This window comes from Vidua macroura, chromosome 18 (genome assembly GCF_024509145.1).
Source record: "Vidua macroura isolate BioBank_ID:100142 chromosome 18, ASM2450914v1, whole genome shotgun sequence".
NCBI lineage: Eukaryota > Metazoa > Chordata > Aves > Passeriformes > Viduidae > Vidua > Vidua macroura.
In genome coordinates this window covers 12,844,471-12,866,764 of record NC_071588.1, presented here as the reverse complement: position 1 = coordinate 12,866,764, position 22,294 = coordinate 12,844,471, and the positions used below count along the sequence as shown (strand labels likewise).

The 22,294-nt window shown below is 46.2% G+C and overlaps 1 protein-coding gene and 1 long non-coding RNA gene across 5 annotated transcripts in view; one reads left to right on the top strand and one right to left on the bottom strand.

The window, feature by feature from the left end:
- The window catches only part of MTMR3 (myotubularin related protein 3), a 74,104-nt gene extending 60,660 nt beyond the window's left edge, over positions 1 to 13,444 (bottom strand). The window contains exons 1-2 of one of the 4 annotated variants that reach the window (XM_053994171.1): positions 13,278 to 13,443; positions 12,642 to 12,685 (exon numbers count right to left, since the gene is read on the bottom strand). The gene's annotated coding sequence lies outside the window, so the exon portion shown is untranslated. Of the gene's footprint in view, positions 1 to 12,641; positions 12,686 to 13,277 lie in introns of all 4 variants that reach the window. The other 3 variants (XM_053994173.1, XM_053994170.1, XM_053994174.1) reach the window with 3 other exon arrangements.
- Positions 13,445 to 13,556: 112 nt separating this feature from the next.
- On the top strand, positions 13,557 to 16,102 carry LOC128816554 (uncharacterized). The gene is made up of 2 exons (XR_008439943.1): positions 13,557 to 14,288; positions 14,402 to 16,102. It is a non-coding gene; the product is annotated as an uncharacterized LOC128816554 (long non-coding RNA).
- Positions 16,103 to 22,294: the final 6,192 nt, after the last annotated feature.

Here is a 22,294-nt window from a genome sequence, read left to right as displayed (position 1 = left end):
ATGGCAGAGGGCTGCCAGTGCTCTGCAGTAACTCACAGCCAGCACACCCAGCCATGCTCGGCTCCCTGGGAGAGCTCTGGAGGGAATCACACCTTGGAGCTTCATGGGAAGCTCAGAGGAATCACTCTGCCTACAGCCAAGCTCAAATATAACTCAAGAGATAAGAACTGCAAGTCCTGATTCTATAGGGAAAGAGGAGTGTGTGCCTGAGCACAGTAACTGCTGAAGGCTTTATTATCTCTAGCAGAGGCTCTGAAATAGATACATTTGTGTTTTGTACAATTTCCATTTAACCTTGCTAATTTCCTTAGCATTATTTTTTGCAGTTCAGGGATAAACATCGTTACTAAGTAACTCTCCGGGATGAAGTTTCAGTGCATTTGTTCTCACTGCTGAATTAAATACATAAGCATCTTAACATCCACAAATCCAACAGCCCACTACTCCAAAAACCACAAGGAGTAAGCACAATCCGTGCAAAAAACACATGAACGTTTATCAAGCAATATATCAAATCTTACCACAAATACTAAACAAAATCCAGCAATTCAACTGCTTTAGTTAACAATTAATAAAAGCTCTGAGGAAAAGGAATGCACCTGCTTCCACTTCCTACATAAATCTCAAGTACATCTGAAGCAATACCTCAGACACAAAACAGTTTCAGGAGCTACGTTTTTGAAGGATAATTTGAAATCCTTCACAGTTTTGTGCCCAGTGAAGGCTGCTCTAAGCCAGCACAATCAGCACAGGCACCCTTTTACCACAGAAACACAGCAAAGCACTGCAAAAATACTTGTTAAATGCTTCACTTGCAGCAAGCCTGATTAAGGGTTAAAATCCCCTTCAGAGTATCAGTGTAGTCATGCTAAGCACAGCACTAAGACTGAGTGTTAAACTCTGAACAGGCAACAGGCTGACACAACACAGGTGGAGCTGCAGATTTCTACCTCAAATGGGTCTGCAAGGAGCACTGTCACTCTGTCACTTGTGACAAGGAGTTAAACACTGGAAGGGAGAGAGAGAACAACACTGGAATTGTGATGAACTTAACGCCCCTCCAGCAGCTCAGTAAGAGCACCAGTTCTGTGAAAGGTCTGCACCAAGCTATCTCAAACTACTAAAAAATAATATAATTCAAGCCTACTGTGTAACACCAAACAAATCTGCTACTTCTCCACTTAAAAATTCAGTGAGGCTTCAAAGCAGGACACACCTAACTAGACAAACTAAAAGATTAATTCCTTACATCAGAGTTGAAGCCTTCAGACCCTTCCATCCAAACTACTTCATTTTTAAGATATTCCAGCATATGGCAGATCATTCACCCAGCCTATTTTCTGTAGATGAGACATTAGTAAGGACTTTTCCTCATTCCCCCCCAAAATGGAATGGGGGGGGGGGAATTTTACAGGTAAAATTGCCATCAGATACAATGTAAAATTGCCATCAGATACAATGTAAAATATATCACTTCAAGATAAGTGATAGACAATCATCTCAAATACTTCAAGAAATTACCAGGATTTCACAAAAACTCACCAGCAGATCAACTCCTAAATCCTGAATCAGCAGTTCCACGAGCAAAACTGAAGAATGAGAAAGGTGTAGCAAGATGGGCACAGCTGCCTGTTCACTCCAGGTCTCATTTACTTTTCTGCTAAAGAAGAACTCACTGGGTAGGTAGGTTTTGAGTGACACACACCTTGGTATTTAAATAACCGAGATCTAGAGATGTAGGACAGAGGTGAACAAGCAGAAGTTAACTCTTCAAACAAATGCAGGTTTTAACAGGATAAATTCTTACCCTATACTTGGAGTTTAAAGGTTACAAAAAGCTCAGTGTTGGAGGAACAGATCAGCACCAGGCAACAAACTTTTTATAACATGGCAAAGATGTTCTGAATTCCGTGTAGAGGCTGAGCTGTCACTCACCCAGCATGATCTACGGATTCCCAGCTCCACAGGAAGGTTCACACTTTCTCTTTCACATTCTTATATACAAGAAACTCTCAGTTTGTTGATTAATCTCTGAGTTCTGGTTAAAATGTTATTAAAAACAAATAAAGTAACCAAGTCATGATTTTTAGGGGTCACAGCCCTTCAGGAGTCACCTAACAAGCAACAGATTCTTCAGACAAGTTTCGAGCCATCAAATTTGTTTCAACATGTACAAACTCTGCTAAGTCAACTCTTTCAACAATACTCACCAAAGGGTGACCCAGGGGAGAATACAATGGCACAACATGACTAATTGCTATTCAGTCAAGGTGCTGGTTGTGTTTTCTTTTGCAGGCATGACGGATGCATGGGGTTCTCCTACCAAAATTATCTTCACGCAGCTGCACAAGCCCTCTCTGAACTGACCCCAGGGTATTCCTTCACCTTCCACATTTTAATTATTTACAAATAGTTATGCAGATTTTAAGAAGAGCAACCCCACAGACAGACCCAAGTTCTTCCTCCTGAGTCAAACAGGAGTTTTGAAGCTCTAGAAAACAGGTGCTGCAACACCAGTTTAAAGTTTACTCTTAATCAATCCATGGACGCTTAAAAGTTGACCTTTCACAAGCAGCAGAACTTGCTACATATGCCAGTGCACTACAAACGTGCTGCACAGTCCCATCTCCAGGCTCCTGAAAATCAAATATGCCAGCAATGAAACCACCAAGACTCATCAGCCTACCTGAAGAGACTGCAGTGCTGTCTGCATCTGCAGAAGTGGCTATCACCTTCCAAACCCAGCCTGGAAATTCAGATCAGCTCTAGGATTTCTTTAATTGTCTTGGCAAGAGGCAGCATAAAAATTGTGGAATTGAAGCGCATAAATTAGGTTTTGGCATTAGGCCTTTCTTTAAGCTGTAAGCTAAACTAGATTCTCCCTAGCCCACCTGTTCACTTCTTGCACAAAAACATTCAGTACTTTCTTGGCCTTTTCAGGATCCGAGTCAGTTCAGACTAATTTCTTTGGACAAGGCATGTTTTAGTTAACCACTCCTTGCCTTCACGTAGTCACTTTATCTCAATATACATTACTAGACCTAGAGCATATTTATAGAAAAATAATTTCTTAACTACTACACAACTTGGTCTGCTGGGATTGACATATGGCAGTAAGGGTTGACTATGAGACTAAAAGCTGAATTTTGTTGGAAGAACCAGAAAAAAAAAAAGACTAACAGTAGTTAGAAATACTTAGAAAGTGAAAGGAGACAAAGTAGATTAAGCCATATTGCAGTCCTGGGGATCTTGAAATACATTCAAATACATGAGGCTTAGCCCTACTAGGTCTCTGCTTTGAATACCAAATAATTTGGGTCTAGGAGAGAGAAGCATGCTAGAAGCAGGAAAGGATCTGCATCCAGCAAGGACTCCTCAGGTAATCCCTGCCTCTGTGAGCAGTGGTCCAGCCTCAGGCACTGGTACAGTTTAGAAAGCTGGACAATAACTTGAAATACTAATGTTTAGAAAAATAAGCTACAGGGCACAGCAGCTTGTAACTTACTCTTTAGGGAGCTGCCAAGTGCTTCCTCCCCGACCCGAGCAAATCAAGGTGCCTTATGCAAGAGGAAAAGTCTTCATACCTGAGTGCTGAATGGGACTGTGGCGGGCTGGGACATGATGCAACAGCACCATTAGTTTTAATGGGGCTGCTCTCTGGGTGTGACCCTGCAAGGAGGGGAGCACAACTGGGACCGTACACAAACAGCTTAGTAAAAATCCACGCTCCACAGAGAAAGCAAGAAATAGCTCTTATTGTCTTTGCTATACCAGTCTTACACTTGTCAAATGAAGCAAAACCCTTTGTCCACAGCTCCCCAGGCTGACTCCACCAGACCCACCCAGCTCAGGCATCAGCAATGGCAGTGATGAATCCAACCACCCTCTACAGGTAAGCAGAGTACCAGGCAGGTTTCCAGACTGCTTCCTACTCCTTGCTGATTACAACAGCAGGTTTGGCACTGCTGACTCCTCAGTGAATTACTCTAGAACTCTCACCCTTAGACCCTTGTGCTGCTCAGTTATCACCAGCCCTTCAAGAGTTCACAGGAAGAAGTGCCTGTACAATGAGAACACTGCAGAGGAGTTGGAATGCCCCAGCAATGGAAAGCGAGACAGCTCTCCAGCCTGCCAGTCAACACTGGAGAAGGAAAGGATAATTTGCCTGGAGTAATGAGCTAAGTATAGAGTCCCCACAATTCCAGTGGCCCAATTACCTCTGCAATTCTTCTGATGCGAGTGGAACACCTTGGGAGGCAGCCAGCTCCAGCTGCAGGTAGAACCAGGGACTGAAGCCACTGCCCTGATCTTGTGCTTAACAGACCAAATTCTGCAAAAGCAGCACCAAGAGTCAAGACCAACATTTTCTAATTCACTGGAATCTTTTTGCCATCCTCAGATCATTACCATATTTCAGCACTTTAGGGAATCCTATGCTATTTTAGAAAACCCCTTGCCCAGTCCTCTCCCCAGGTCAATGTTTAGCAGTCACCCTCATCAAGTGTCAGCATTCAGCCTGTCATTTAAAAGCCAAAATTCCAGTTTGACAAGTGCAAGGCATTTTGGCTAAAGCTTCTAAAGCCTGCAGAACTGAAGGGGGGGGAGCAACATGACAGTGACCAGGCACATTGGTACCATTAGACAGCTATACAGGGAGCTACTGCTTTTTGAAATTCACTGTTAATGAATATTTATTATTCGTTTACTTTAACAAGGGCTTATGTGTGTTACTTCCACAGCTCTACATCCACTGATGTCCCATGTGGTCACACACTCTAAAAGAAGGACCTACAATTAGCTGTAGCACCCATTTTCCAGCAAGGAGGTTTTGCCCCAAATTCCCTTGTAATGATTTGAACACTGTAGGATACTGAACACTCAGGTACAGTGTCAGTACATTGAAGCTGGAATCCTTTTTATAATGAATTTGGAAATTTAGAGCAGGTATCTGATCTCCTTCCTTACTGACAAGTCTAACTGACCAGATGGCTTTGCCAGAACACAACCCAGCCCAAAATACTAAACACTTGGCCGTGGATCTCCAAAACTGAAAATTTCCATGTGGCTTCTCTGTGCAGCCCCAATTTACTCATCTGTTACGTCCAGGGATGCTCTGCGGCAGTGAAGTACACTAACCAAACACCTCCAAATCATGTGATACTCATGCTTGAGTCTGAAGGGATTAAGAGATTCCAGCCCAAAGTAAAAGAAAACAAGCAAGCTATTGTATTCTGCATTAGAACACAACTGTGCCTTGACCATAACCCACCAGCCAAACCTACAAGGAAAGCTGAGCAGACCTCAAAATATTTACCTTGTTCCATCTTCCTCCTTTTCCCTCAGAGAGTTCAGATTTTCCCAAAGTGCAGAAAGGTGCATTCTTTTGGAAGTTACTCAAAGAAAGGTTCACTGAACATAGACAAAGATGATAATTTAATTATAATGGGTATCCAACCAGAATATAATGCCCTGTTCACAGCAAATTCCTGCTACCAGCACTGAGAGAAAATTAAGAATCTGAATCCTCAAACGTACTCATGACTAGTATGTTCACCAATCAGCACACAATTAAGCATTCCTGTTCTCTAATTGTAAAGACGAACACTTGTTTGATAAGGATTAGTCATTAATTTGATGAAAAGCTTATCCACTCTTAAAAAACCATGCACAGTGTTCAGATGGAGAAAAAAGTTCTGCAGGCAATGGCAGTAAATTTGCAAGTTTACATTAAGTACACTTCACTTGCTTTCAAGCTTCCATTTACTAAAGGAAAATAATCAAAATAATCTAGAAATGCAATCTGCTTAGACATTTTAGTCAGGTTTCTTGGATCAAAAGTTCAACCATGCCTACACTACACTAAGTATTTGTTCTCAGAAGCAAATAAAAAGAAAACAAAGAAAATTCAAATACAACAATAAAAAATTCAAAGCTATCAGGTCAAAACACTTAAAAGAAAGGTGTTTCTACTCTGTCAGACCACAGCAGCCTGGCTGCAGAGAATTCAGAGAAATGTCCTCACATTAAATTTCAAGCCAAGCCACCCTGTGATAAGGCAGGTGAGTTTTCTTCTCATTGCCTCTAATTTTGGCTCATCGGTTCTTTGTCCAGAGAAAGACAAGTATTTGAAAAGCCTGAACTTAGAGACCCACAGAATGGCAGAAGTCAGCTTTGACAACAGTAATTTTATTTGGAGAAAACACGAAAGGCTGGAGGCAGGTAAAACTCCAGGCAGATTCCAGCTGCAGCACATCCGTGAGCACTAGGTCTGGAAAGGTCTCCAAGCAAAGGTCTCCAGCCCAACCAGCATGCATCAACCAGCACAACTTCCCACCAGCTCATCTCTCTCTGGTTTAAGTTTCCATGATAGCAATCACATGCTTGCAGATAGCAAAGGAACAAGCAAAGCTTTCCCAGGTACACATTTAGGCCAATTATGGCTCCAAGAGATGAGATCAGCCAGCCACAGCCACTGGTTTCCTCCCATCCTCATCCTCGCAAAGAGAACAGGGACAGCCAGGCTGCTGGGTCCCTCCTAACCACTGCATAGGATATTCCAGGGAAATACTTTCCACTGCCTCCAATCCTAGAAATACCAATAAAACTTTCCACCAATTCAGCCAATGGCAGCCACTTCCATGAGTAGCCTTGGACTTCAACTCATTTTGAACGGACATAGTGATATCATAAGAGTGACAGGACAGAGCTAAATGGTGGATCAGCTGCTAGACTGGATCTTTCTGACATTACCTGTACCAAATTGAGGCCTCACTTCAAAAACACCTGAAGTTACTTTACTCAGGTAGCATCTTGTGTAGGATATGGAAGGTATTCCGATTCCACAGCCATAGTTCCATCAGTACAGTTCAAATAAATTGTTCTTAATCTCTATGTCCTCCCTCTTTTTTTTTTAGTTTCTTTAATCCACCCTTTGGTTTCACTCTTCACTATTTTCAACTACTATTCCTAGCAACTGAAAAAACAAAAATCAGTATTCTGGTAGTCTACCCTTGACCTAGATAGTGCTAAACTCTACATGACAGGGAAAATACTCAAGGGAAGATATGGTTTTCTATCTGTTTTCTGAAATCCTGCCACCAGCTATATAGAAACCCCAAAAAATAAGAATCCTACTTGCCCAGAACAGTCAAACCTCAGAGGAACTGAGGAGTCAGACTCCCAGGGCCTGGAAGTCTTATGATGCACATGAGCCCTGTGTGAAAGGCTGCTCTCAGGGTGAGCTGTGGAGATGCCCTGCAGCGAGTCCTGCCTTTGCTCCACTCTCCAAGGACACTCAGGAAGCCAACCAAGTGCATCTTGTCTTCGCAGACTCCATGTCAACCTACACAGACAGGATTTCTGCCCTCTCCTCCCTCAGGTGCCTGGCAGCAGCTCCCCCCAGGCACTTCCACAAGCAGAAAAAGCAACATTGGAGAAAACAAGTCTCATTTTGTCAGGAGTCAGCCCTTTCCTGGTTGATAGAGAAGTCAAAACCTTCCTTTAAAAGGTACAGGGAAAAAGAAACTATTTTTATTTCTCTGTCCTTTCAGGTAACACCACAGAATTAATGCTTTGATCGCAGCCCTCGTTTGCAGTCCCAAACTTGGAGAGGCAAATGAGGCCCACAAAAGGGCAACACAAAACAGTTCTACCAGTGTTTCTATAAATAATGTCTATACCAGTGCACAAATCTCTGGTATTCAAAAGAAAAACTACAAAGACTTAATTATGGCAATGCAGCAGCCTTCCTCCATAAATTCAACCTGAAATGTATTACTTCCCCCCATACTGATTATATGTTCCAGAAACTAAACCTCAGAGTACCAGAACAATCCAAAATACTTAGAGACTATTAGACTTGTATATACAAAAGACTTCATCATACAGACAGGCACCCTAGAGATTTATTTCATGCTACTTTGTTTTCAGAAATATCAGTTAAAGAAAGATTTATGCCATTTTCACTGGTTTTCCTTGATGAAAATCTTTCTTAAAATAGGGTACAAGAGCCTTTGATAGAAGTCTTAGCCATGGGCCTGGTGTGCTCACAGCAAGGAAGAAACACATCCAGGAAGTAAAGTTACTAGGACAACGATGTCCACTTGAAAAGCAAGTAGCAGAAATTACAGTGGAAAAAGTATTTTTCAATTCTTATCTCAGTAAGGGCTAAACCAAGCAGGAGCTGAGAGGTCAAATCTGGTATCTCTGCTAGAGATAGGCCCAGTAAAGAATAACTTCAGTTCTGAAATTAACCCAAGACGAGGTCACTCTGCAGATGATGCAGGAGTTTTTGGTACAAAATCAAAAGGAGGGGAGCACAGAACACACACCTTGAGATCAACACACACAGGATGGAAGAAGACAGTTAAATATCAAAGTAACAGAATACAAGTCTTTCCCACACGGATATTCACTGCCTTCTAGACCATGTTCTGGAAGCTCTGAGCCTCATGGCAGCCTTCCCTGTCCAGTCCCAGAAGTCCACGCATTTGAACATTCCCTGTTATGGCTCTCCTTCTGAAGAACACAACCCAGGCAGGGGGGTGGTCTGTTCTGGCCACCCTTCAGAAAGTCCAGCTCTTCCCAAGTAGCCAGGGACTAACACCAAGTTTCTGATTTCATTCCAGCTTCAAGCTAATTCCACAGCTGACAGGGTAATTGTCCAAGCTAAGCTCATCTAGCCCTAGTTGTAATGCTTCACCAGATACAGAATCAACTCTGAAGCTGACCCCCTGCACGCTGCAGAATCATCTGGTGAACAACCAATGCCACAGAAGACGGGGACTGCATCAGCTCCATCAGCACCTCGGATGAAGCTCTCTACAGCAAGCCCAGCCCCATTTCCACCGTGGTTTGTCAGCCCATCACAATGAACGCTGCAAACAGCCAGATGTGCTGAGCAAGGCAAAGGACAACTTGCTTTGCTTGTCACCTCCCAGGGCTCCTCCAAGCCTCAGTTTCTTTGATGTTCTGCCCTCCTTCAACTAACACCCAACTGCAAAAATGCATTTTGAAGTATTTACAATTCAGTATTTTGGTTCAATTTCTCTTTAAAAAGGGAGTTGGTACTGCTTAGGCTCTATCTGCTTGTGTTACTGAGGATACATTTCATTACTGGCATGAGTGGTTATGTACAACTGCCTGCCCCCAAGCCAGCCCACCAATGCTGCTTTTACAGCTCTTCACTGCATTCCTAATCAAGAGGAAAAATAATGGATTTACTACTCCAAAATCAACTTCAACTTCCACTGGAGTCTTGCTCAAGGTATTAACTTTTCAGAAATGGCAATAATTCAATACAGCAACTTGCATAAGTTCAGTTACAATATCACTGAACAAGGAACATCCAGCTTCAAGTCTTCTGAAATTCAGCTCCTCCAAGGAAGGCCAACAACAGCCTATTTAGGAAATCTTTTGCAGAGCCTGGGTTTTTTCCCCCCTTCTTATCAGAGTTTGGAAGAGTTCCACCATCACCATGATAGCTTACAATGTCATTAGCTGCCTCACTCATGCATATACACACACGAATTCAAAAAAAACTTCCAGATGGATCTTACCATGGTTACCTTGTTGCAACTATTTTCAGCATTAGCACCCAGAGGAGGAACAGTGCCTCTGAAGGATCCAGTTGCCCCCAGGAAGCTCTACAGAGCACACATCCAGTTACCAGCTTAACCTACAGCCGCACTCATGTGTCAAAAGAACTGCTGCTTTCCAGACTTTACCTGAAGATTCCAAGTCTGAGGAGTTTCAGAAGACAGACCAAAGCCAGGCATCAGCAACTGTGTTTTAAGTGAAGCCTTTACAAACAGTGCTTCCTGCTGGACACCTGTGACTCCAGAAGCAGCTTTTCCATTTCAACCAACATTCCAGAAAGCCACCTGTTTGCCCTCCCTCCCTTCCTCCCCAGCTCACTTTGCATGGCTCTGCAGGCCCAAGCCTCACTTCCAGGTGCACACTGGTATTTTCTGAAGGAGAACAGAGCACCTGTGGCTCAGAGCAGCACAACCTGACACCTCATAACAGTGAACGTCAGAGATACCACTGCTTGCAACAAGATCATGCTGCATTTCTTCCCTGCTGCTACAGGCTGTTTCCTCCCTGTAGCTCTGAGCAGCAGGGATGGACTCGAGGCCTTCCTTAAGAGATGACACATTGCCCCTGGAAAACCTACAGCCAGCTGGGGGTCACCTCCCTGACACCACTACCAGAAACTATTAAGCAGCTGAAGGGAAGAACAGGTCGGGGCTCCAGTTTACCCTTCTGTGGTATCAAGTCCATTCTGTCAGTGCTTCTCAATTGCTCAAAGCAAAGGGACAAAGTTGGGGCTGTTTTGCTAAAGCTGGCCTCCAAATAAGGCCAGCTGACACCAAAGGAGGCTGTGGTTTGTGACCTCTGCCCATCCCACAAGCAGCTGACATGTTTGCAAGCCAATGCACACAGCAATCCTGCACCCGTTCAGGGCTAAGGCATACAAGGTAGAAGCTGGAAAGCAGCAGGAGCTGAGGGCTCCAGCTCTTCGCTGGGCATAGTAAACAGTCCCAGTAAAATGTCAGTGTTTCAAATTGCCTCAATTGCCAATTCCTTCACTTTGAGGTCTTCACTTTGTCACTAACTTCACTTTGAGATCTTTCATGCAAACCACTCAGTCACCCTGAAATTTTGAAGCGCCACAAAGAAAGAAATACTTGCCTTTTAACAATCCAGTTTTTCACAAGAATTACAGCACAAACTGAGCCCTAAGCATATCCCTAAAGTTTTCCTGACAGCACTGGGAAGTTACGGCACCAATATCTAGAAGAGGGCTGAAGTTACAAGACATGAAGCTCATTTCTCAGAGTTTAAAATTCACATGGGATCTCACAGGCAGATCTTTACACCACCAGCTACTCTGGCTGGAGACAAATGCAGAACAGTTGCCTGTTATTTCTGGGGCAATTCAGTATCTAACAGGTTATTTTGAGAGAAACATGCCATTACTTTGATTCAGCCAGTGAAAGCTACTATGAAACACATGCATGTTTAAGTATCTGGATGTTTCATTCTGGTTCGCAGGAATTGATAAGCACTAATTTGGCTGTTTGGAGTCACGTGCTCTGAAGACACCATCCATAGCAACTTGAAGAGTCCTACCCTGTTGTATCCAGTTACAATTCCCAGTAGGAAGCCACCAGAGCAGGAACAGCCTTCACAGCCCTTTGAGCTGTGCAGGTGGAACGATCTCAAACTCCACACTGGATGCCAAGCCAGTTCCTCCACAGAGACAACTCTTCTTCTCAGACTTGCCAGGCTCCTGCCCATTACTCCAGCAGCCCAAAGATCCCCTTCTCCTAAGTTACTCCTTTTTTCCAGGTTACTTGCCAGCAAAGCACTGCACAGCCACGTTCCTCCTACTCCTGCAAGCTGACAACATACTTCTCTCCATCATCCTAGCTTGCATGTAGGTGGAATGAGATCTGAGATAAAATATTGTATTCTCTATTTCAGAAGCCTGGGCAGGCTCCATTTCTGTCTCCTCCAGCTGCAGATGGCCATTTTTACGGAAAATAAATAAATAAAATGAAATGAGAGCTTATCAAGCTGACCTATTCCACTTTTGTGGCATCATTTGTGGGTTGCATGGCTTGTTCCTTGAGCAGGTTAACACTGATATTTTAGTAATTGCTAGTGCAGACAGTTCATGCAATAGCTACTAACAGTGCCCCAGACAGGCACCTATAGCACTGCCAGTGAGTGAATTCAGCTTGGCTCTCCATTTATCATTCCTATAACCTGAAGGGGGATAAGAGTACCTTTCAGTGCAAACACCCAGAGAAATATCACTGTTGGTGCACCTTTGCCCTTCCCCAAGCTCCAAAGCGGGCACAGAACTACTTGTCACTGAAGCACTTTAGAACCTCATGCCCCGCCTTCACTTATCTGCACAAAGTTTCAACACTTACAGCCCAGTATTTCCTGTGCTAGGAAAGAAAGCACCACTTCTATCTCCCAAGCCCACTGTAATCAGTAACAGCTGAAGCAAAGCAGGTATCAGATATCAGCCGCCTCCCCTCCAGTTTACAAGCACTCCTTCATAAAACTTCCTTCATCTCCATCAAAAAAGTTCATTTCCAAATACCACATGCTTTAGCAGCAGACAAAAGGCATCTCAGTTCTTTATCTGAAGCTCAGAGCATGACAGGTACTACAACAAACCTGTCATAGCTCCTTCCGTCACGCTGTCACCCCTTCCCAGTAGACTCACCTTTATAATATAAATAATATAAATATGCTTTTATATTCACCAGAAAGCCAAGCTGTGCTTCCACTCAGCACTACCTGACATGATTCACTGCCAAGTTCTTTTCTTCTAAAAGAATGCCTTATTGCACATGGCTACATCACACAAGAAAACAAACAGGTGAAGCACACAGAAAAGTGCCTATAAGACCTGAAGTCTGCAAGAGTTACAAGCTCACACCCAACCTTCCCACAGTAAGGGAAGTGTGCACAGAAAGGCAAGAAATCAGTTTCCTGTATAAAGTTGTGAAGAAACACCAGGTCTCATCTGCTGAACAAAAAAACACTCTCTAAAAGAGCAAGAGCAGGAACAACCTCAATGCACAAACTTAAACTCCATGTTTGGGGTGCAAAGCACTTACCAGGGTAGGACAACATCTGCTCATATGCCAGCAAAAGAACAGGACTGTTAAAAAGGAAGAGGCGTAATTAAAGCCCCAAAACCATATAAATAAAAAGCCTTAACAAGTCCCACTCATAAAAGGAACAGGAATTTCGGCCGCACGCACAAGGGCAGCTGAACACTGCTGACACCACAGCCCCAGCGGCCGGAGCAGCCGAGCAGGGGCCGGCGGCTGCCAGCGGCATGGGACGATCCCCAGCCGGGCTCAGCGGGGACCGGCCACCCCAACGGGCCGGGCAGGGGGGCGGCAGCGTCGGGCGAGGCCCAGAGGCCACGGGCAGTAGAAGCCCCGCTGCCCCTGGGAGCCCACCCTGCCCCAGCCGTCCGAACCCGGCAGTGCAGGGCCCGGCCCCGGCCCACCCGGCATCGCCGCCCGCCCGGGGACGAGAGGCCGCTGGTTCCTCCTCCTGCCGCCCGTGCCGAGCGGAGCGAAGCGAGGCCGAGGGCGCCGTGCCGGCCCCGCCGCCGCCCCTCACCCGCAGCCGAGGGGGCGTGTGCGGCCCTCAGTGACAGCGCGGCCGCGCTCCGCCAGGCCCCGGCGCGGCGAGCCAGCCCTCCCCGCTGCAGGACAAGGGGCACCCCGGCGAGTACTTACCGCTGGGCAGGGCATGGCGCGGAGCCCCCGCCCGTGCCGGGGCGCGGCGTCCTGCCGGGGCCGGGGTCGCTGCGGGCTCGGGGCCGCCGTCGCCGCCTCACGGACACAACAACATGGCGGCCGCACGGCCTCCTCCCTCCCCCCCCCCGAGGGGCGGGGCCGGGCGCGCGCCGCTCCCGCCCTCCGCCCTGAGGGGAGGGGAGGGGAGGAAGGGGAGGAAGGGGAGGAAGGGGAGGAAGGGGAGGAAGGGGAGGAAGGGGAGGAAGGGGGGGGCGGCCCGCGCTGAGGGGACCGTGGGGTCACGGAACCAGGGAATCACGAAATCGCGGCGTCATCGAGGTTGGAAGGGCATCTACTGGTTTAAGAGCATCTACTGTTTTAAGAGCATCTACTGGTTTAAGATCGTCTCTTCCACCCGTCAGCCCAGCACCGCCACTGTAACCCCTAAACCACCCCACCACGTCACCCAGGGACAGATGCAGACGCCTCTTGAAGGCCCCGAGAGAGGGTGACTCCACCACGTTCCCGGGTAGCCCCTTCCGAGGTCTGACCGCCTGGACGGTGAAAAGTTTTTTCTAATCTGTAACGTCGCGGCCCCGCTCGCCTCAGCGCTCGCTGTGCCCTCAGGAGGCGGCTGCCATCCCTCGGCCCCTCAGAGGATGGAAGGCAGGGCCGACAGGGATGAGCAAGGGGCTGAGCATCTCCCTGAGGAGGAGACGCTGCCGGAGCCAGGCTTGGCTAGTCTGGAGAAGGGAAAACTCAGAGAGATCTCATCAATCCGTGCACATATCTCCAAGGAGTGTCAGAGGACAGTACCAGACTCTTTTCAGTGGTGCTCAGAGACAGAACAAGGAGCAATGGTCATAAACTAAAACACAAGAAATTCTACCTCAACATGAGGAAGAGCTATCCATTGAGCAGAGCACTGGACCAGCTGCCCAGGGAGGGCATGGAGACTCCCTCTCTGGAATAATCCAAACCCTGGACGCATTCCTGTGTCACCTGCTCAAGGTAACCATCTCCAGGGGGTTGGACTGGGTGATCCCCAGAGGTGCCTCCCAGTCCCAGCTATTCTGTGGTTCTGTGATTCTATGAAGTCAACTTGCCCATTTTCCCCCTTTGAGGTCCATAAGCTTGGCACTGGCTGAGCGAGGCTGTGGAACAGGCAGGGTCTCAGCAGAGGTTCGACAGCCACCTCAGCCAATCTGTGAGTCAGGTAACAATGGAAGCGTGTGCTGAGAGGGGATGGTTATGTGTTCCCACACCTCACAGCATCCCCTGCCACCCATCCTCCCCGGGATCCTCAAAAATCCCTGGAGAAACACCCTGTTCCACTATAACCTGAGATTAGCTCAGTTGGTCAGGGCAGTGCCACTAACAGAAAGACTGTGGGTTCAATCCTTGTAAGAGCCATTCATTTGAGGTTTGGACTTGATGATGCTCATGGGTCCCTTTGAACTCAGAATATTCTGTGATCTACAGAAGCCGTTCTGGTGTGCAAGGTCTTCTGGCTGACGTTTGCTGCGTTGCTTTGGTGACATTCAGCTCAGCTGTAGGAACATGTGTGGCCCCATGCCACCAGGCCACGCGCTGTCCAAGCCACCCTGCGCAGCCCGCGGCTCCTAAAGCATGAGGTAATGGGGAGCTGGGAGCCAGCATGAGGCAGGACTGCCAAAACCACATGGAAACTGAGAGACAAGTGATAAAGCAAAAGGCCTGTGAGCGTTAAGCTACAGAAAACACAGGAAAACTGGAGAGCAGCAGCAGTGTTGGAGGTGGCAGGAACATTGCTGGTTCCAAAATGAAGCTCTAGCTAAGCCTTGTGCAATGGAGTTCCTTTCCAGCAGCAAGATTTATATCTGGGTTTTGTTGCAACTGCGATGGATCGTTAATGTTTTATTTTTATACATATCTTTAATTTACAATACCATATGTAGGTCAGGTTGTACTTTTGCGGGAGATTTCCACCTGCTTCTCATGTTCGCCTTGATCTGAAATGAAATGCTTGCAAGTAGCTATAAAATGCACTCCTAAATTATCCACAGGACTCTCCCTCTGAGTCCAAGGCTAGTCATGGTAACAGATGGACTTCAGTCTGTCATTAGGTCATGTCTAAGCTGGAAGGAGCATAAGTGTTCAGAAGGAACAATGCAAAATACAGAAGCCTGTGTCTTCACACTCAGATATGAGCCACGCAGTGAGCTGTGTTCTGGTTTGGCTCCCTTGGTCAGGGACAGCAAACATTTGAAAGGAAGTTAATCAGCCCCTCTGAAGGGATTTTTACCAACAACAAGCCATCATCTAAATGCAAATGTGATCTGAATACCAATATGTACTTTCAGAGGAACTTTGGAAGAAATACAGGTAACTGAAAGGAAAAAACAGGATTCCTGGCCTGTTTACACCCAAAAGGAATGAAAATATGTAGAGCCAGTAGAGCTGTAGCTGAAAATGATGTGTGTTGACAGCATCAGCAAGCAAAATATGAATTTTGAGAAGTCCCTGTTAAATGTTGCCTTTTGCAGTGTGCCTGGAGGGAGATCAAATGCGACCTACTTTGGGAAGCTGAATCCTGGAAACCTGGGGCTCCTGTACAGCAGAACCTGCTGGGTGCTCCTTCTGGTCCTTAAAGAGGGGGAAATCCTGCAGTGCCATCCCTGTGACAGGAAAAGCTGGCACTTCCAGCTGCTTGTTATATTTGTACATTTTCTCTTTACCAATCTGGTCACACACAGTGCACGGAGACATTCTATGTGTTGTGTCCCAAACCTCTTTTTATCTTGTGTTCCAGTCTATTTTTTAATACATTGCTCAGTGTTAAATGACTTTTGCTTCTATTTTCCATGATGATCAGGGCAAAGGATTAGATTTATTTTATGGAAATGGAAATTACTGGACCCAAAGGGAGAGCAAGGCCTGTGAGAACCTGACACACAGCTCAGGGAACAAGGTGTTCCCAAACCCAGAGTCCTGAAGGACCTGGAGTGTATCCTCACTCATCCAGTACAGGGATTTTAATCTGGGAGGTGGAGGGTGGTAATGAATAATGAAGGACCTCCTGAAGCACTGTCTGGTTTTAAACTGGAGGAAGTAAAGCAATCCAGCCATTTAGACACCTGTTAGTGTGACCACAAGAGCATTAGAAGCTTAAAATTTAAAATAAAAAGGAAAAAGTTGGGGACAGGCAAGTAAGTTTAAAAATGTAAAATAAAAATGTGATGTGTCTTTACACATACATACAGATTGATTGCTTTTAACTAAGATTAACTAAGATTATACCCTTGATAATTGTTTCCTAGACACAGATATATAATAGATGTATTAATTTATTCAGTAAATTAATAGAAAGCAGGTCCATAAAAAAGGATAGCTAGGTGGAAAAGGTAGGGAAGTCACCTCAAACATGCACCAGCTGTGGCTGCACCAAGAGAATTTGTGGGATTACAAAGGGAAGAGTGGGCAGAAAGTGCCTGGATTCCCATGTTCCCCCCAGGTAACCTCACCTCCCTGGATCCCAGGACTACAGCCTGGCGCGTGTGTACTTTTGCTCTTGCACAATATTTTTCAGACAGGCCTTGGAACAAAAGGTAGGAGGGAGCTGATGGCATTTGCTGATGGCACAAAGCTGGGAGGCACTGGCCGTGCAGCAGGAATAGCTGTATTGCTGGAAGAGCTGGATAACATGGAGTGCTGGCACACTGGAAATGGGCTGAAATTTAATAGTGGAAAGTACAAGGTCATGCCCTTGGGAATTGCTAACAAGAATCTCTGCCGCAAGCTGGGAGCTCATCAGTTGGAAATGACAGAAGAAGGGAAAAATCTGGGTGTATTTGTTGATCTCGAGATGACGACAAACTCCCAGTCTGAAGTAGACCTGACAATAAGCACACACATGGAGGTATTTCCAGGAGAAGGGGAATGTTAATGCCGTTATAGAAGCCTCAACTGCAACCTTCTCTGGAATTATACATGCAGCTCTGGTCACTTTTAATCAGGGGACACAAACTTAAAATGTGACTGGAAAGTAATTATAGCCTAATCCTGATTTTTTCTTATACAAGGATCTTGAGATAAATAAAAACCTGAATGCTGAGAAAAGATACAGTTGTTCTTTGTGAAACTTAGGGAGTAAACACAGCAGTAAACACATCTCCCTTAAGAGCAAGGGTGATGTTCCTGTATGAGAAAACAAGTATCCGATGGCCATGAGAAGTCTGGGCTGAAACATGAGAACACCAGAGCTTCCAGCAGCTCAGATCCTGAGGCTCTGGGTCATCCTTCCCAGAGCTCCTCTTCCCTGATGCCGTTGCCACCAACAGCTGACCCTAAAAGCCCAGTGAGTCCTCTCCAAACTCTTTTTACCATTTGAGGCACAGCCATGGAGTTACCAACTGGCTTCTTATGGAAAAAAAAAAGAGGTGCCTGGTGTGGGAAGATATTCCTTGGGCTGCAGTTGCAGGCCAAATGTCACTTGAGTGATTGGCTGTGTTAAAATCTGCACATGGTGGTGGTGAGGTGAGAGCATCCTGTCCTGGATCACCCTACCCTGGTCCCTCAGATCACTTTTCCAGAGGCTGCTCTCGTGCCCATCCTGTACAGGAGCTGCAATCCTGGAGCCATCCCCATCTGAAACAGGGAGAAACAGCAAAACCAAAGGTGTGCCAGGTCCTTTCCTGCTCCTGGTACCACCCAGGGCCCTTTAATACACTTCCCTCCTGTGGCCCCAGCAGCCACCTCAGCGTTTACAGGCTGTTTCTGTTATGATGAAAACTGATGGCAGGGTTAGATATGTCTTTAAAAAACAGCACACCAAGTCCTGGTTCAGTAAGAACAGTCAGACCATGAAACACAGGGCAGTTTGCTTTCTCAGGGCTCCAAACTGGCTCCCTTGGTCAGTTTTTTACCCAAAACCAGCTCTTCTCATCCCATCTCTCCTATTTTGTTTTCATCTTTTATTCTATTTAAATGTTTCACTCATTTTACTCTCCTGGGTTTTTGATGAATGCCTGAGAAGAATACTGACCCTGACCACAGTATTTACACTGTGTTCCTCCATGTGTAGGTGTTTCCATTCTTCCTGCTCCCACCCAAGAAATGCTGTTTCATTGTTCATTCAATTCAAGTGGCAGGAGGTGACATTGGGGTCAGTACAACGTGAGGGCCACCCCTGATTCAAATGTGCCAGGAGAGAGTCACTGCCAGTCATCCTGATGGGACCCCAAAACAGATGCTCTGACTCATTCCCTTGCAAAGTAGATGAATAATTTGAAAATAATGAGATTTTTATTACATACATATCATTTCGGTCAGAACATTTTGCAAGAGCCTCATTTTAGGATTTTTTTTTTGTCTTGTAATAACCTCATTTTACAACAAGATGTGCCATTAGCGACGCTTCGCTGCAGGGAAGCAGCATGCCTTGGCTGCCCATCAAGATGATTATCACAGGACTACTCAAACAGGAACACTTGGGGGACTCAGAACTTCAAATTCAGTGGAACAGAGACAACGTTTTTGAGCAAACACTGGAAATGGCTTTGGGGACTGTGTTTCCAGGTAGGAGCACAGCTGGCTGAGCCTGGCTCTGCAAGGATGCCACCTGGAAGTCAAAACTGAAGCCATTGGTACTGAGGATGTGCCAGGAGTTCAGTGTGGGCAGAATGTGCAGAAATCTTAGTTTATGGATGCTTATATTATTTTTTAATAGACTAATAATCCATATGATATTATTAGATTAATATGGCTTTGTGTTAAACTCATCATTTTCTCCTATGGATCCAGGCTGGGAGAGTTGGGTCTGTTCAGCTGAGAGAGGAGAAGGCTCCAGGGAGAGCTCAGAGCCCCTTCCAGGGCCTAAAGAGGCTCCAGAAAAGCTGGAGAGGTACTTGGGACAAGGGATGGAGGGACAGGATACAGGGAATGGTTTCCCAACTGCCAGAGGGCAGGGATGGATGGGATATTGGGAAGGAATTGTTCCCTGGGAGGGTGGGCAGGCCCTGGCACAGGGTGCCCAGAGCAGCTGTGGCTGCCCCTGGATCCCTGGCAGTGCCCAAGGCCAGGCTGGATGGGTGTGGCTTGGAGCAGCCTGGGACAGTGGAAGGTGTCCCTGCATCTGGCAGGGAGTGGGACTGGAGCAAACTTTAAGATCCCTTCCCACTCAAACATTGTTTGCTTTGTGACCTAAAAAGTAAAAGGTTGAAAGTATTTTCTGCTGAACCTGTCTTTTCTCTGGAAAAGCAAACTGGCACAACTTTAACCTGTGTCATGTGCTGTGTTGCTATAACAAAGCTGCCTGAAAAAAAAATGCTTTTCATACTAAATCATATCTATTTTCCTTAATAAGCACTTAACCACCTTCCTCCTGAGGTTGGATAATTAGAGAAAGAGCAGGCAAAGAGAGGGCAAGAAGCTGTTGAATCGGAGGAGCTGCTTGAAGTACCATTAGAAGATGATATTATTTCAGCTGAATATCTTCAGTGGTAATTCCTTCCTGTAGACACAACCTGGTAACTTGCTCAGAGCTGTGCCTGCTGGGAATTCCCACCCACAGGAACTTGCTCCATTAAAACCCCAAAGTTGAGCAGGTCTTGGTTCCTCTGGCCAGGCGGACGCTGTAGCTGCAGCCTCCTGGAGCAATGGGAACTGGCGTTCCTGCCCCTGCACCGCTGCAGTGCCACCAGCGGGTCAATTAAGAAGCATCTTGGGTCACCTCTGGTGACTTTCATTAGTGACTGAAATAAAAATTATCCTACAATAAGACTTTAGGCTAAGAATAAACTTAGAGGAGATTAATTGGAGACTGATCGAAAATTGAAGACATAGTTAATAAATTACTGTGGGATCCATCAGGTCAACAGCTTAACACTGACACCTTTGGCTCTGTGGCTGTCAAGGACGTGCTGTGGAAGCTGTCATTGTCATTGAGGGGCTCCAGCGTGTCCAGGGAAGGGAATGGAGCTGGGAAGGGGCTGGAGCCCCAGGAGAGGCTGAGGCAGCTGGAAAGGGGCTCAGCCTGGAGAAAAGGAGGCTCAGGGGGGACCTTGTGGCTCTGCACAACTCCTGACAGGAGGGGACAGCCAGGGGGGTCGGGCTCTGCTGCCAGGGAACAGGGACAGGAGGAGAGGGAACGGCCTCAGGCTGGGCCAGGGAGGGCCAGGATTGATATTGAGAAAATTTCTTCATCAAAGGGTTGTAAAGCTCTGGACCAAGCTGCCCAGGGCAGTGGTGGGGTTCCCATCTCTGGAAGTGTTCAGAAAATGCATGGGTGTGCACTTAGTGGCTGGTCTAGTTGCCAAGGTGATAATTGGTCAGACTTGAAGGGCTTTTCCAATCTACATGATTCTGTGATTCTGTGATTCCAAGATTTGTAACTTCCATTAGTCCTTGATAAGTTAATGCATATATCATTAAGATAGAATTAAAAAAAAAAAAAAAGGAAAAAGTAGAGCTGGATTGAAATATTGCAAAGCCCAGGGTTATCCTGATTCATGCCTATTACTGTAATTGCATTTCAGCTGCTTTGAACATTTAATGGCCAATTTCTACAACTTTGCAATTTAGTACTGCAGGTCTCTTTTTTTTTGATTACACTGACATTTTCCTCAGCCATTTTATTACTCTTTCATTTTATTCTATTTTTAAAGTATGTTTAAGAGTCCTGGTCCTTCAGGGTTCCCTGGCCCCTCTGACCTCTGTGTGAGCAGCATTAAAACCTCTTTGGTGTTCCTTGGAGAAGTGGGGGGGGGAAACAGGGGCCTCACCTGGTTTGGGTGTGGGCTGAGACTCCTGTGTGAGTAGGAGAACAGCTCCCTTTGGGCCTGCACAACAGCAAAGCAGATCCTCTCCCCAGCCCCATGCTGTCATTTGGGACTTTGAGGAGGGATTTGAGCAAAGCCAGAAGCCGTGGAAGCCTTGGTGCTGTTTGGGAAGGTGGACTGCAGTGTCCATGACAGCCCAGCAAGGAAAACACACTGACCTCCAGCAGCACATCTTTGGGGTTGCTCCAGCCTTTCCATTCTCCTCCTGGTGCTTTTTGTGCAGCTCAAAATGAAAAAGCTGCTTTTGTGTCTTGTCACCCTCTGAGCGGGGAGTGGCCTCCTCACACAGCCGGAGTCAGGAGGGGAAGCTGGGTAGCTGTCACAGCACCGGGACAGTGCTGCCAGAACAGGGCACTTGTCCCAGGCCTTGACTTGTGACATCTGATCATCCTCACCCTTACATTCAGTGCTGAACAACTTCCTCCCGGCCATGGATCACACCGGGGAAGGAGCCTTTCAATAAAAGCTCATTTTCCAAAGCTTGTTTTGTGGAGAAATTCTCCTCTTCCACATCTGAGCTGAAGTCGGCTTGCCCTGTACCTTCAGATGGCTCTGGACTGAAGCTTGAAAAATGCATTTTTGGCAGAACCAGCAGCCAGCTGACTTTAATGCCTTATCTGTGCAAGACAGGTTGGCAGTTTCCCTGCACACTGAGATCAGAAAGCTGTGATTTCCATTAAGATTTCAGATTTAACTTTTACCGTCGTGAAGTCTTGAAGGTCTCTAGCATGTTGTCACAGGTGAACAGATGCAGGGTTTTTTTGCCAGATAAATCTGTACGAATAGTGTGCCTTCATATAATGATTTAACTGGGTTATACAAGTGGAGTTAATATCCCCAGTTTTGGGCAGAGGCTCCAACAGCTCATGGTGCTTTAGGAAATCAAATAGGAGCATACACAATTGGTAAGGTTACAAAAAACACCCCAAAAAGAGGAATAGTGACTCAAAAGCAGCTCGATGACACATTCAAAGCCCACTGAGTCACCTGGCATCTCACCAGCACTGCTCTGAGGAGGGTTGGCACAGGAGGGGACATAAACAGATGCCTTTGCAAGGGAATCATATTTCAGTTGCCAAGTGTTCTCCTCCAGGAAAAAGAATTGGAGCAAACCTTGGACCGACATCATCACAGGGGTTTGGTTCTGGTAGGCTGTTCTGCACAGCATGTTGGTGCTGGGGCTCTGACAGGTGCAGTGAT